This window comes from Misgurnus anguillicaudatus, chromosome 10 (genome assembly GCF_027580225.2).
Source record: "Misgurnus anguillicaudatus chromosome 10, ASM2758022v2, whole genome shotgun sequence".
Taxonomy (NCBI): domain Eukaryota; kingdom Metazoa; phylum Chordata; class Actinopteri; order Cypriniformes; family Cobitidae; genus Misgurnus; species Misgurnus anguillicaudatus.
This window is the reverse complement of record NC_073346.2, coordinates 14,030,563-14,042,737: the sequence shown is the minus strand read 5'-3', so window position 1 is coordinate 14,042,737 and position 12,175 is coordinate 14,030,563. Positions and strand designations below refer to the sequence as shown.

Genomic DNA, 12,175 nt, shown 5'->3' with positions numbered 1-12,175 from the left:
CTTATCATTCTGCGTTATCTAATGCATGTCTGCACTGCAGCTCTCACCGTCCAGAACCGTGCTAAAAACTTTTTTTTTTTTGTAAATGAAAGTTTTTTTAACGGAGTTAAACTGAATTAACGGAGACTCGACTGAGCGTTTAAAATTTGTATCCTATATTCATTGCAATGAAGAATAAATGTAGGCTAGTTTTCTTTAAGCAGACTTGTAAAAGCAGTCGGTTAAGAGGCGAGCTACAAGGTTTATAAAAAGAGCAGAAAAGGTCAAAGTGCAAATAAGCTGTAATAAGTAAAACAATTAATCTAAGAACAAGATGCTTGCAACTATAAGCAACTGTAAGATGCTTTCACTTTTCCATAAAATATATGGTTGGCACCTCTTTCTTAGAGATTCAATAGGCCTAAATAAGATGTAGACAATACTGACTGTAGTTTTCGTATATTTTTTTGTGTGCAAGCACTATTTTTTGTCATTCCTGCAAGGCGTGAAATTTCTATGGAGCTTTTCATTCATCTAGGTCCTGTTAGTATTTGACTGAAAGAAGCCAAGTTTTAGGTCTCACGATGTATGAGAACGGAAGGTTTTAGCAGGAAGACTTTCCGTGAATGCTGATCTCAAACGATTTATGTCCGATCAACAGTACAAAACAGAAAATTGTTGGACTTTTTACACAAGTAACGTTTTCGTATTATAAGAAAACATGCACGGATAAACATTTTGCAATCTTGCACTAGATTCTAACAGCACACACACACACTTCTTAATATACTGCCAATGAACGCTTCACCAGCTGCACGACTGTTTCGCTCTGTGGTCACCCGTTTAGTCCCTGTGTGTGACTGTGTGTGTATGTATGCACACACACGTGTGTGTATGTGCCCAGGTGTGCGTGCAGACTTTTTGTTTGATGCTATTTTCCATCACCTACATTTTGGGGGTTGTTTTCCTCCTTTGTTACTAAGTAGAAGGGTTCATAAATAAAAATAAAAATGTTATGTAGTTGATTCATATCTATTAAAAACATAAAAAATGTAATCAAATAAATAAAATAAAATTCTGATCAATTTTTGTATGGATGTAATACTGTTTTTGATAGTAAATGTGAAACTTACAAATGTGTTCACACACGTATAAGTGTCTGAACCTCTTGTGTGTGGGGGTTCACACCTTTTTCACTTTTGTTCTTAAAAAGTATTTTAAATCTTCAAAGACATTGAAATCATGACTTATACCTTCAGCATCCAAACACTTGAAAATCTAAGAGATGATCTTTACCCTTAAACTCACAAATGTTTTATATAATCCAGTAGGTTTGTTTTGTTTTGTACAGTAGCCTATGTCTCATCCGTAAACTTTATTTTTAGGATTAATTCAGACCGTGAGAGAAAATGTGAATGTGGCCAGAACAGAATGCTCAGCACAAATTTCTTATCTAACGTAACTTCATCTTCTGCCGCTTTTTTCTTTCGACTGAAAATTCTGTGTGAGATTTTATATACAGGTAATTATTTAAGTCATTCCTGTTTTATTTTAGTGACAGAAAACGTTTTGTAGATTTATATTTGCTTTAATTGTGAAACATCTTTTATAAATGTTGCGTAAATTCTGATTACTTCATTTATGAGGTTAACTAAAGTAAAAGAGGTTTATAAACACTTTCACAAAATATACAATTATTTCAGTTAATTTATTAAATTTGTCATTTAAATTTGTAATAATTTTAGTGATTATTCCAAAACATTTAATTTAAAACCTAATTTTAGGTCATACAAGGCGACTCTACGTTTTTATTATTTCATTTAAAAGCATATTTTGAATGAATACATATGATTACTCTTTCACATTGTATTTAGGCTGAGCCACATACATCCTTGAGCTGTTACTAATAAAAATTAGACTAATATAGATAAGACACTTTAATGATGACTAAAAAACAGTTTGCCTATTGCAACACTTTGTTTTACAATCAACAAATTTCATCAATCTATCTCATCCCATATGTGTCTATATGGTGTGTTTCTTTGAAAGTTGTTGACTCTTGATGGTTTTCAGGCTCTCTCTGGTTTGTTCTTTCTCTAGGTTTGTCTCATTTTTTTGTCCTGTCACAGCAGTCTTGTGTTCATCTCGAGGATTTCCGTTAGTGGAACCTTGAGGTTTCTCGCTGCTTTACAGTGCAAAATGCAGTGATAGAGGTTTCAAGAAGCACTGAATCCAAAGATTGGAGTGTTTTTGTAAATTTGCAGCGTATCGATAAGAAAAATCGATGGCTTCGGCTTTTGTTTTCTTTGCAAAAGCATTTGTAGTAAAAAAAATAGATCTGATAGTACAATAAAGTAATGTGTAAAAGTACATTTGTTGTCTATAAAATTAAACTCCTACTTATTAGTACAAAAGTTAAGGATGTTGTGCGTTATCAACCAAACTTTCATCAACAGAACTAGTTTACATTTGCTTGTTTCGTTTGTCTACTTCATTGTCTGTGTGAACAGAGATTATCTGTCAGTCTGTAAAAAATGTTAACTCTGATTTCTCAGATTTTTCCTCACTATAAAAGTTCATTGAGTTCATTAAGCTGAAAATCGTGTATAGTCACATATACTAAAACTCGGAAATAAAAACGTACCTTAAAACGTTGCATCAAAATGCATACAAAATACATTGGTGATTATTTATTATAATAAAAAAAGTTAATAATGTGTCACAAACTTCGTTGTATTTGCAAAACAGGATATTTCCGTGAAAAATTTAGTGTATAATTTCAATAATGATGTTTCAAAGAGCTTGGATGTGCCAGGTTACTTTTTCATGACTGAAATTCTGCAGAGGGAGGACCTTTGGCAATAAATTCTGCATTTTTCAGACAGTTGCAGTATTACATCAAAGACAATCATTTACGACATATCACAGCCTAAATCAGCTAACAATATATATGTGAGATAGTATCTTCATTTCTGGAAACTAGTGTGATGAAAGAGATGCAATCACACAGATACAACTACAATTCTCTCACGGTCATTGTGAAAAATTGGATACACTTTTTTTAAAGGCAACTTTTTAAACGATTTTCTTATTTTAGCAGCAGTATTCGAATGGATACTTTAGGCTAATCTACCACTGTGGTAAGCTTAATATTTGTGTGGTTAATTATTAATTATTTATTGATTAATTAAGATTGTTTGAGATTGTCAGACCATGAAATGAGGCAGAGACAAATAGCAGTGAATTTTTGCATGTGTTTTTTGTCTATGTGAAGAAATATTTATCAGTATGAGAGGCCCACTTGCTGACGGGGAGCCCCTTGAGATGTATTGTATGTTGTGTAACATTGTTGTAGGCAGGGCTGTTGGGTGCTTGTTGAGTCTACTTGAGTTTTCTATATTACTATACCTGTTATGATTCATTTGTACACAATAGTTATATTACATAAAGCATATTAAGGTATTCATTTTCATTTACATTTCCAAGACAGAAGGGCACTTTCTACACACAAAAAATGCGGGGTTATTTTTGAACCCAGCACTGGGTCAAAAAGTTACGAGCCCAATCCCTTGGGTTGTAATTTGACCTATGCGGGATTGTTTCAACCCAACATACTGAGTTGTTTTAACCTAATATACACATTTTCAGGGCTGGCTCGTCCCTTTTTGACCCAATTCTGGGTCAATCTAAAAAGCATTTTTTGGAGTGTACTACACTTTTAATTTGTTAAAATAACATCTAATGTTTTGTCCTTAACACATGTCTGTTTGTTGTTTTAACACATTTCATGTTTTATTTATTTATTTTAATTTATTTGAACACAAAATCAAAACAAAATTACATATAATGTTTTAGAATTATTAACACATGCTTTCTTAGAGTGTACCAATACTTTTTAAAGCAAATGTTTTGCATACCGTCAAGCCTTAAATCATTCTTTTGTTCCTCCTTCCAAGCCTGCAAGCCAATCAAATTACACAGGCATAATTTTACTCATCTTTTACAGCCAATAATATACATTTTATCAGCATGGTCCACCAGCTAAACCACACAAGCAACCGGACTAAACCAGTCTTGACCAGCATGGAAATAAAAGCTGGTCTTCGATGACGGTGTTGTCGTAAAAGTAGTTTACTCTGGCTATTAAAATGTACAAAGTGCAATTAAAGTAGTGCAGTTTAAGTACAGTATGACTATGAGGAACAACTTTATTGGTATGTGTAGGAATTACACTTGAAAGAGCCGCCTTACATTTCCCCCTTTATTGTGATTTGTGAATTTGATATCTCCTCAGCTCCTGTAGATTACGTGACTACAAAGTGTCTACTGGTTGCATTTTTCAGAAACGCACTGTATTATCTGGATATCGTTTGCTTTATGTGTCATGACCTTATAGTATGAGTCGGACATCATTCTTATTTATTATGCGGCTCATTAGAATGCTTGATTCTGATTGGCCAGTCACAACATTTGCTGGTTTGTTGTTCCTAAATAACAACTGCTTAAAACTAATAACACACGATAAGCCAGGTGCTGCAAATCAATTTGACAGGAACAGTTTTATATTACACAAAAATTAAATATATGTTTTTTAATAACATGACATTATATTCAAAAAGGATTAAACCAAGTAGCATGTTCGTCTTACCTTAAAACCGAAAATAATAATAATAATAAGTAATAAGCGGGATAATGTACAGTTAGCCGGTTGTAATTTCAAAATAACCCCCTTTGCGCTGAGTGCTGATAACACTGTCTGGGATTATTTCTGTGATAACAACTTGCTGCCTATACATTATCCCTAACATAATATACAAGCAGAAAAAATTGCACAATGATTGTTTTTAGGACTTTTTAATCATTTAATTGTAATTACTGTGTTACTATGCATTAAGGGGGCTTGCACACCAAAGCTTTTACGCCCGCGTCCGGCACATGTTTTCAATTGTTTCCAATGGAAGCTCGAAATTTTTCAAATAAGCCAGCAGCCTAGTGGTTTTCTTCCGGACTGAAAACCAGCACTCTGCGTTTTTTCCGTACTTAGCGCTAGCACTGAGACTTGAAAAATATTCAACTTTGGGTGAAAAGCTCCGCTCGTCAATGTTAGTTCTCACACGGCTGTCCAATCACAGTGGAGGAGGGGCGGGGCATTACCACAGCAACCAAATGGGTCACAGCTACGAAAGCACTCAGCTGAAGAAAAAGCTGGCATTTGGTGTTGTCCATGCCACGTTTAAAAGTTTAGGTGTGCACACTGTTAGATCCATGGTCTTGAGAAATATCAGTGACTCACACAGTTCTTGCACGAACTGTTGCAAAGTGTTTCCTTTTGTGCCCCAAATAAAATTACACCTCACGTTTGACACAGTGACACAAACACACTGACACAGAAACACAGACACACTCGACCTTATCACTGCACACACACACACACACACACACACACACACACACACACACACACACACACACACACACACACACACACACACACACTTTTTATATTTACACAATAATATATTTTAACATACAATAATTAACTTAACAATTACTAGTTAGATTTGCCAACATATCAAACATAAGAGATTTTAAATATGAACTATAAGATTGATCAAAATTTTTTAAGACCAAATTATCTGAGCTGTGCTATCCAAATTCATTTTATTTAACTGCATGTGAACCATTCTCCATTTTATTCTCTTTATCACTTTCATGAAATATCTAAAACTGTTTTGAGATGCAAAGAATATGTCCAATTAAAAACTTGCTTATACTTGATGCACCAGCAGATGCAAGAGTGCACCTCTAGACACACAATCAGGTTTAGTTGTCAGTTTTTTAATTCTTAATTTCATCCTCCTGCAATTACTAAACATGAACTATTAATATTTTATTAGCTACGGTAAATAAAAAAAAATCTTCTAGGCTGATTTTTTTCTATGCACTGCTGTCTGTCATTTAAAAAAATGAATGCAGCAAGCCATACATGAGGTCAAAACTTTATAACTTTTCTTCTTGGTTGATTGCTCAAGATGCATTGACTGATCAATTAGACATATCATAAAATAATATTTTGACCAGCGCTCCTCTAGGAGATGGAGGGATTGGGAGAAGAATAAAGGAGAAAACGGGTGGTGTCGAGAGGAGGGGGGTGGACATTCCTGGCAGTACATGCACAGATGAAAGAGCGTGTTACTGGCAGTCACATCCTTTGTGAGCGAGATAGAGAAAGGGAATCAAAGAGCAAGATAATGCATGTGAAAAGGAAAGTCAGATTGAAAGAGAAGTCAGTAAACCACTTGAAAAGACTCTGAGGTTGACACCTTCACGTCCACCTCCTCGCGCTCAGATATTCCCCCACTTTTAGTCAGTCTTTGTGAATCTCCCTCTTTTTTTGTGAGGTGTTATTTGATTTTTTTTATACGTTGTTGCTTTTGTTAGACAAAACTGCCCTTCTTTGATTCACCCACTGCATGGGCTTTGATGGGCTGGGTGGGAAAAATCATCAAAAGATCTTTTATTTTTGACTTGAGAAGGTCAGACTGATTAAGACAGATTCAGGTTCCACCTTACCTCGGGTCACCTATTCTTTTTTTTTCTTTATGAATTGTGAATTTTAATATGATTATTATAGCTTAATAACACAGAGACTTTGAATGAAGATACTTGTTATAGCCTAATCACACTACACTTAACTCTGGGTTCATGTCTTTTTCCCTTGTTTGAAAGCTACATGTTGTGAATTATTGTAACAGGGTGCATGTCTTTGAATTGCATTTTTAATTTTTTTAGCCACAACTAAAGATTTATGCACTCTCAAAAGGTATAAGTACGATTGTGTATCTGATAAGGGTGTGGCATTGCTTGTTGCTGTCTGTCTGAGAAATTTTGAAGGAGGTCTGCCACAGTGGTTGGTAAACTTACTCACCACTGCAGAAAAAGTACCTGTGTTTGACTGGTGTCTGGGTCACAACCTTAAGATAACCCTGGATAACATTAACCCGACGTTAAAAACTCTGGCTTAAAATGTTAACGTGCAGAAAGTTTTATGTGGTGCTCAGAGGGATACATGCACTGTAATGCAGTGATTTTTTTTTAAGTGGCCACAGTGTGACATGAAATGAAATATTATCAGTTATTATTATCTCGGTTGCTCAGAAAATAAAACGTTTCATTCTGTATAACTACGAATCACAACAACATACATATAAACTATGATGTTATATACAGCATTTTGCGGCGAGTAAGCTTATGACGCGCCATACTCCGTCTGCCGCGTCCCCGCCACTTGACTGCAGATGATCAAATGTGTGTTCGATGGCGCTGAAAATGTACAGCTTTGGTTGCTTACACCAGTGGTTCTCAAACTGGGGTCCGGGGCCCCCAGGGGGGCCGCGAGATGGTGCCAAGGGGGCCCCAGTTTTATGACATTTTATAAAATACATTCACTTATCATGAATTCTGTGTAATTAAACCCCAAAAAAAAGGCTACTAACCAACAGCACTACTTTGTATAACTAAATATGTTTTGTTTAATTAAAATGTTCAATTTTAGAACAGTTTTTGTCATAAATTGTCTTTGGGGGGCCGCGAAGGAATGCACCGTACACAAGGGGGGGCCGCACGTGGAAAAAGTTTGAGAACCACTGGCTTACACTACCAACTCATCTGCCTGATTTAAATAATATAACAATGTACCAATTTATATCATGTAACTTCAATTGTTTTAATGACATTGTGCTGCGTTGGGTTTTGAAGATATATATGCTAAAGATATCTATGCTAAATACATTTGTGTTTTGTATATGCTAATAACAAGGGTCTTATTTATTATTTAAATGAGTGTTAAATCAATCAAACACCTGTATTATTGAGAACATAAACATACATACCAACTTTTGCTTTTGTTAATAGACATCTGCTGTTTTCTTAAAGCTGACTGTTCATTTTCTTACAAGAAAGACATTTAGTAATTCTCTAAAATTGCTTGAATTTATTCTGACATGAAAGATTAGCTTTGTCACATTAGATTATGCTAAAGTCCATTAACTACACAGTTACAGATGCAGAAATATAGGAAATATAATATATAATTGCATATTTGTATAATGGTAGTTTGTGTTGCTGTCAAAATACATTATAAATGATAACAATAGCATTTTATTAAAGTTGTATTCTCACACATACTATAGTTGTGTGAGATTTTATTGTCTTTTTTTAACAATAAATTTTAGTTACCCATTTGGCCAGCAACGACCCTGAATATTATAGACCGTTTACGGTCTTTTGCTTGGCACTTTCATTTTTACAAATCTGAGCCCCCCTGCCCTAATGTAAAAACCACCATTATAAATGTGTTGACTAGCTTTTATGTCAAATACTTATCAATTATTTCAACCAATCAGAATAAGGTTTTGTTAAAAGAACTGTATAATACTGTTCAATAGGGCTGGACAAAAAAATAGATTTTTCGATTAATCCTTTTTTTTTTCTGTGGTCGATTCAAAATCGATTCTCACAGCCCACGAATAGATTTTTTTCCCCCAAATTTTATTTCCGCAAATATTGAACGTAAGATTAACGTTAATCTAATTACTAATCTTCTCCACTAGATGTCACCCTTTTTTGCCTTTGCGCTATGTTACCAAGGAGCGAGAGGCGATCCTGTCATTCATTCATTCAGTCTATATTCTAATATATTATAATATAATATAATATTCTATATAATCTATATTCATTGAGTTGAATCGAGAATCGGGTATAAAAATCGAGTCAAGAATTGGAATCGAAAATCAGATCAAGAATCGAAATCGAATCGTTTTGATAGCTTGTGAATCGAATCTGAAACATCTGAATCGATTCCCAGCCCTACTGTTCAATCGTACAATTAATGCATTTGCATTACATTTGCGTTATTAATGCAAAAACAACAGTCACATGAATGTTCAACGCTGCAAAAACAATAATGCTGTAGTATACCCTTTTTGTTTATTTTAAAATTTGCAATTTTAAAAACTTTGAAAATATATGTCTATAAAATTATTTCAAGAATGAATTTTTGCACTAAATTTGACCTCATATGTAAGCATATGTAATTCTGTGCCCCCGTGAACTTTGAGGTTGATGTTGAGACTGTCACGTTGAACCATACATTTTGAACACCGTGGTGGTTATTTGCACATTACCGTACTGGCTTTTAGAAGTGCTGTGAGCGTTTTGAGAATGCAACACAGAACTGATAATATTGTGGCTATTAAACAGATTAAAGGAGAAGTAACAGATTAAGAGACACCTCTTTGATATGTAGGTTGCATGCAATATCCATTTGGCTCAAAAAACTGAGGGTGCGCACGCCTCTGTGTGTGTTCGGGGAGGAAGCTTAAGTTCATTGGTACTGGACGATGTAACCACATCACTTAGCCACAAAAACACGGCTGGATTCCAAGAAATAACCAAGTTAGATTTACTGTTACTTTGACAGAAAACACACAAACAAAGTTATGCACACACATCCATTTTAGTTAATTACACACCTAGCAGTGAACTCTGTACACAAGCATGCCAGAAACAAAATCACTTATTGTCTCCAAAACAGAAGTTTTATTTTAATTTTGTAAGGTCTGTGTACCATACACACAAGCCAGGATACACAAACCCTTTGCGTTTTTGTATCTCTTGGTAAATATGATGACATTCTCTCTCTGTACGTGGTGTGCAACTGCGCATGCATGCAGGTTTGACTTTTAGGGGGCAAATTTTTGTTTTTACAAATTACATCACACACGTTTAATGAGACATTTTAGGCGATTCACCCTTCGAAAAAATATCAACTTGCGTCTGCTGGTTTCTAGTTTGTGTAAGGTTTAGGTTTAAGTATACACTACAAAGCAATTTAAGTCCATAAGATGCCCTTAGGAATTCGGCAATACAAACCTTTGGATGTGTGTGTCTGTGTGTGTGTGTGTGTGTGTGTGTGTACATGTGTGTGTAAATAGCATCACAGTAGAGCTTGCAGATAATTCATTCATTATCCCTCCATCTCTCTCTCTTTCTCTCTCGCTCTCTCTGTTTGCACTAGATTAGGATTTCTTAATGAGGCTTTCAGGGATTATCTTCAGTCTGTTACAAAACCAGTGTGTGTGTTTTTTGTGTATTTTTACCTCTGTGTATATGTGATTGTATACGTGTACTTTGGTATGTGCTGTACTATAAATATCTAACAGCAAATTCACTTAAGGCTGTTTACAAAAAGTTATTTCATGTGTTAATTTTAATCTGTGCAATCATTCATAATCTAAAGGCACGTAAACTTTCAAATGAACATTTGTGTATTTATCTGATGAATTCATTGATAAATGAAAATGTTTGTTGAATAGCGAGCAGATGAATTTAAGATTATGAGAATATAAGAATCCCCTTAAACCAGTGGTTCTCAAACTGGGTGGTGCGAGATGGTGCCAGGGTGGCCCCAGTTTTTATTTAATTTTATAAAATACATGAATTTATCCATAAATTCTGTGTAATTAAACCTCAGTAAAGTCTGCTAACAAACAGCACTACATTGTATCATAATGGGGCAGTTTCCCGGACAGGGATTAAACTAATCCTAGACTAAAATAAATGTAAGATGTCCAAACTGAAAACAACTTGCACTGACATATCTTAAAATACATCAGTACCCTTTGTTTTCCCTCAAAATGCACAAAAGTAATGTTTTTAGTAAGGCATGTCTATTCAAACTAGTTATATTTCCTAATTAAACTTGGTCTAGTTCTGGTTTGAGCTTATCCCTGTCCGTGAAACCAGCCCTTTATGTTCAAATTCTAAGTTTGAGGTTGTTTTATGTCTTGATTTTTCTTTGGGGGGGCGTAAAAGGATGCACCCTACACAAGGGGGGGGGGGGGGGTGGCATGCCGAAAGTTTGAGAAGCACTGCTTTAAACAAATGCATAGTTAAAAGCATCTGATCTCTACTACCCTCTAGTGGGTAGGATCTAAATTAATCATTAGAGCTGAATTATAGGCTAATGTGCTTAAATATTACACTTTCATAAATATAATATCCAGATAATTTACTCAGCCCCATGTCATGCAAGTTGTTATGTCTTTATTTGTTAAGTCGAGAAGAAATTGAGTTGAGGAAACATTTTTTTAAAATTTAAATTTAAAGGGGACATATCATAATATGTCTTAAAATCATCCATGTATGTGTGTGTATTTATATATACATAATTATTATACACAGTACACACACATATATATATATTATGTAAACAAAAAACTTTTATTCTGCAAACAATTAGTCGCGACTAATCGTGAGGCAGCACTGCTTCTATCAACCTCTAGAAAATGTGTAAAAGATCAACCCAGTAACTTAGTTTTGGTAAACCATTCTCTGCAAGCATGTGAAAAAATAAATAAATTGAAATTTGGCTCCCCTTGTGATGTCAGAAGGGGATAATACCGCCCTTTAATCTGCACTATCCAAACACGGTACTGCCATTTAGTGCAGAGATCAGCTCATTTGCATTTAAATGACACACCCAAAAACAGCACATTTTTGCTCACACCTTTAAATTGCCACTTTTAACACGCTTTAATAAATTATCTATATGACATTTTAAGCTAAAACTTCAAGTATTTACTCTGGGCACACAAAATATTTATTTGAAATCTTATTAAAGTCTTTTAAAATGTCTCCTTTAATAGATTTTATTGGACCCCAACAGTTTACAGTTTCAATGCAGTTTAAAATTGCAGTTTCAACGCAGCTTCAAATGGCTCTAAACGATCCAAACGAAACGAGGCATAAGGGTCTTATCTAGCAAAACGATTCGGTGAGAAAAATAAAACATATGCACTTTTAAACCACAACTTCTCGTCTTGCACTAGTCGTGTGGTGGTTACATATGTTAAACGCACATTTGCAAACCATTTTAAACAATAAACTGACACAAAGACATTAATTACTGTTATTTCACATACAACAGCGTCAGAATGGTCCTCTTTCTTTACACTTGTTAACAGTGGGGCGTAGTTTTGAATAAGTCATGCGTGACCTTTCGACGTGCTTACTTAAGGTCGAGCTGGCACGTCACACAGCTAGTGCAAGACGAGAAGTTGTGGTTTAATAGTACGTGTTTTTATTTTTCTTGCCGAAAGTGACGATCTTTTTACTAGATAAGACCCTAATGCCT

The 12,175-nt window shown here is 34.8% G+C and overlaps 1 protein-coding gene across 3 annotated transcripts in view; it reads left to right on the top strand.

Moving 5' to 3' along the window:
• The window catches only part of rorc (RAR-related orphan receptor C), a 32,190-nt gene that overhangs the window by 12,832 nt on the left and 7,183 nt on the right, over positions 1 to 12,175 (top strand). The gene's annotated exons all lie outside the window — the stretch shown is intronic.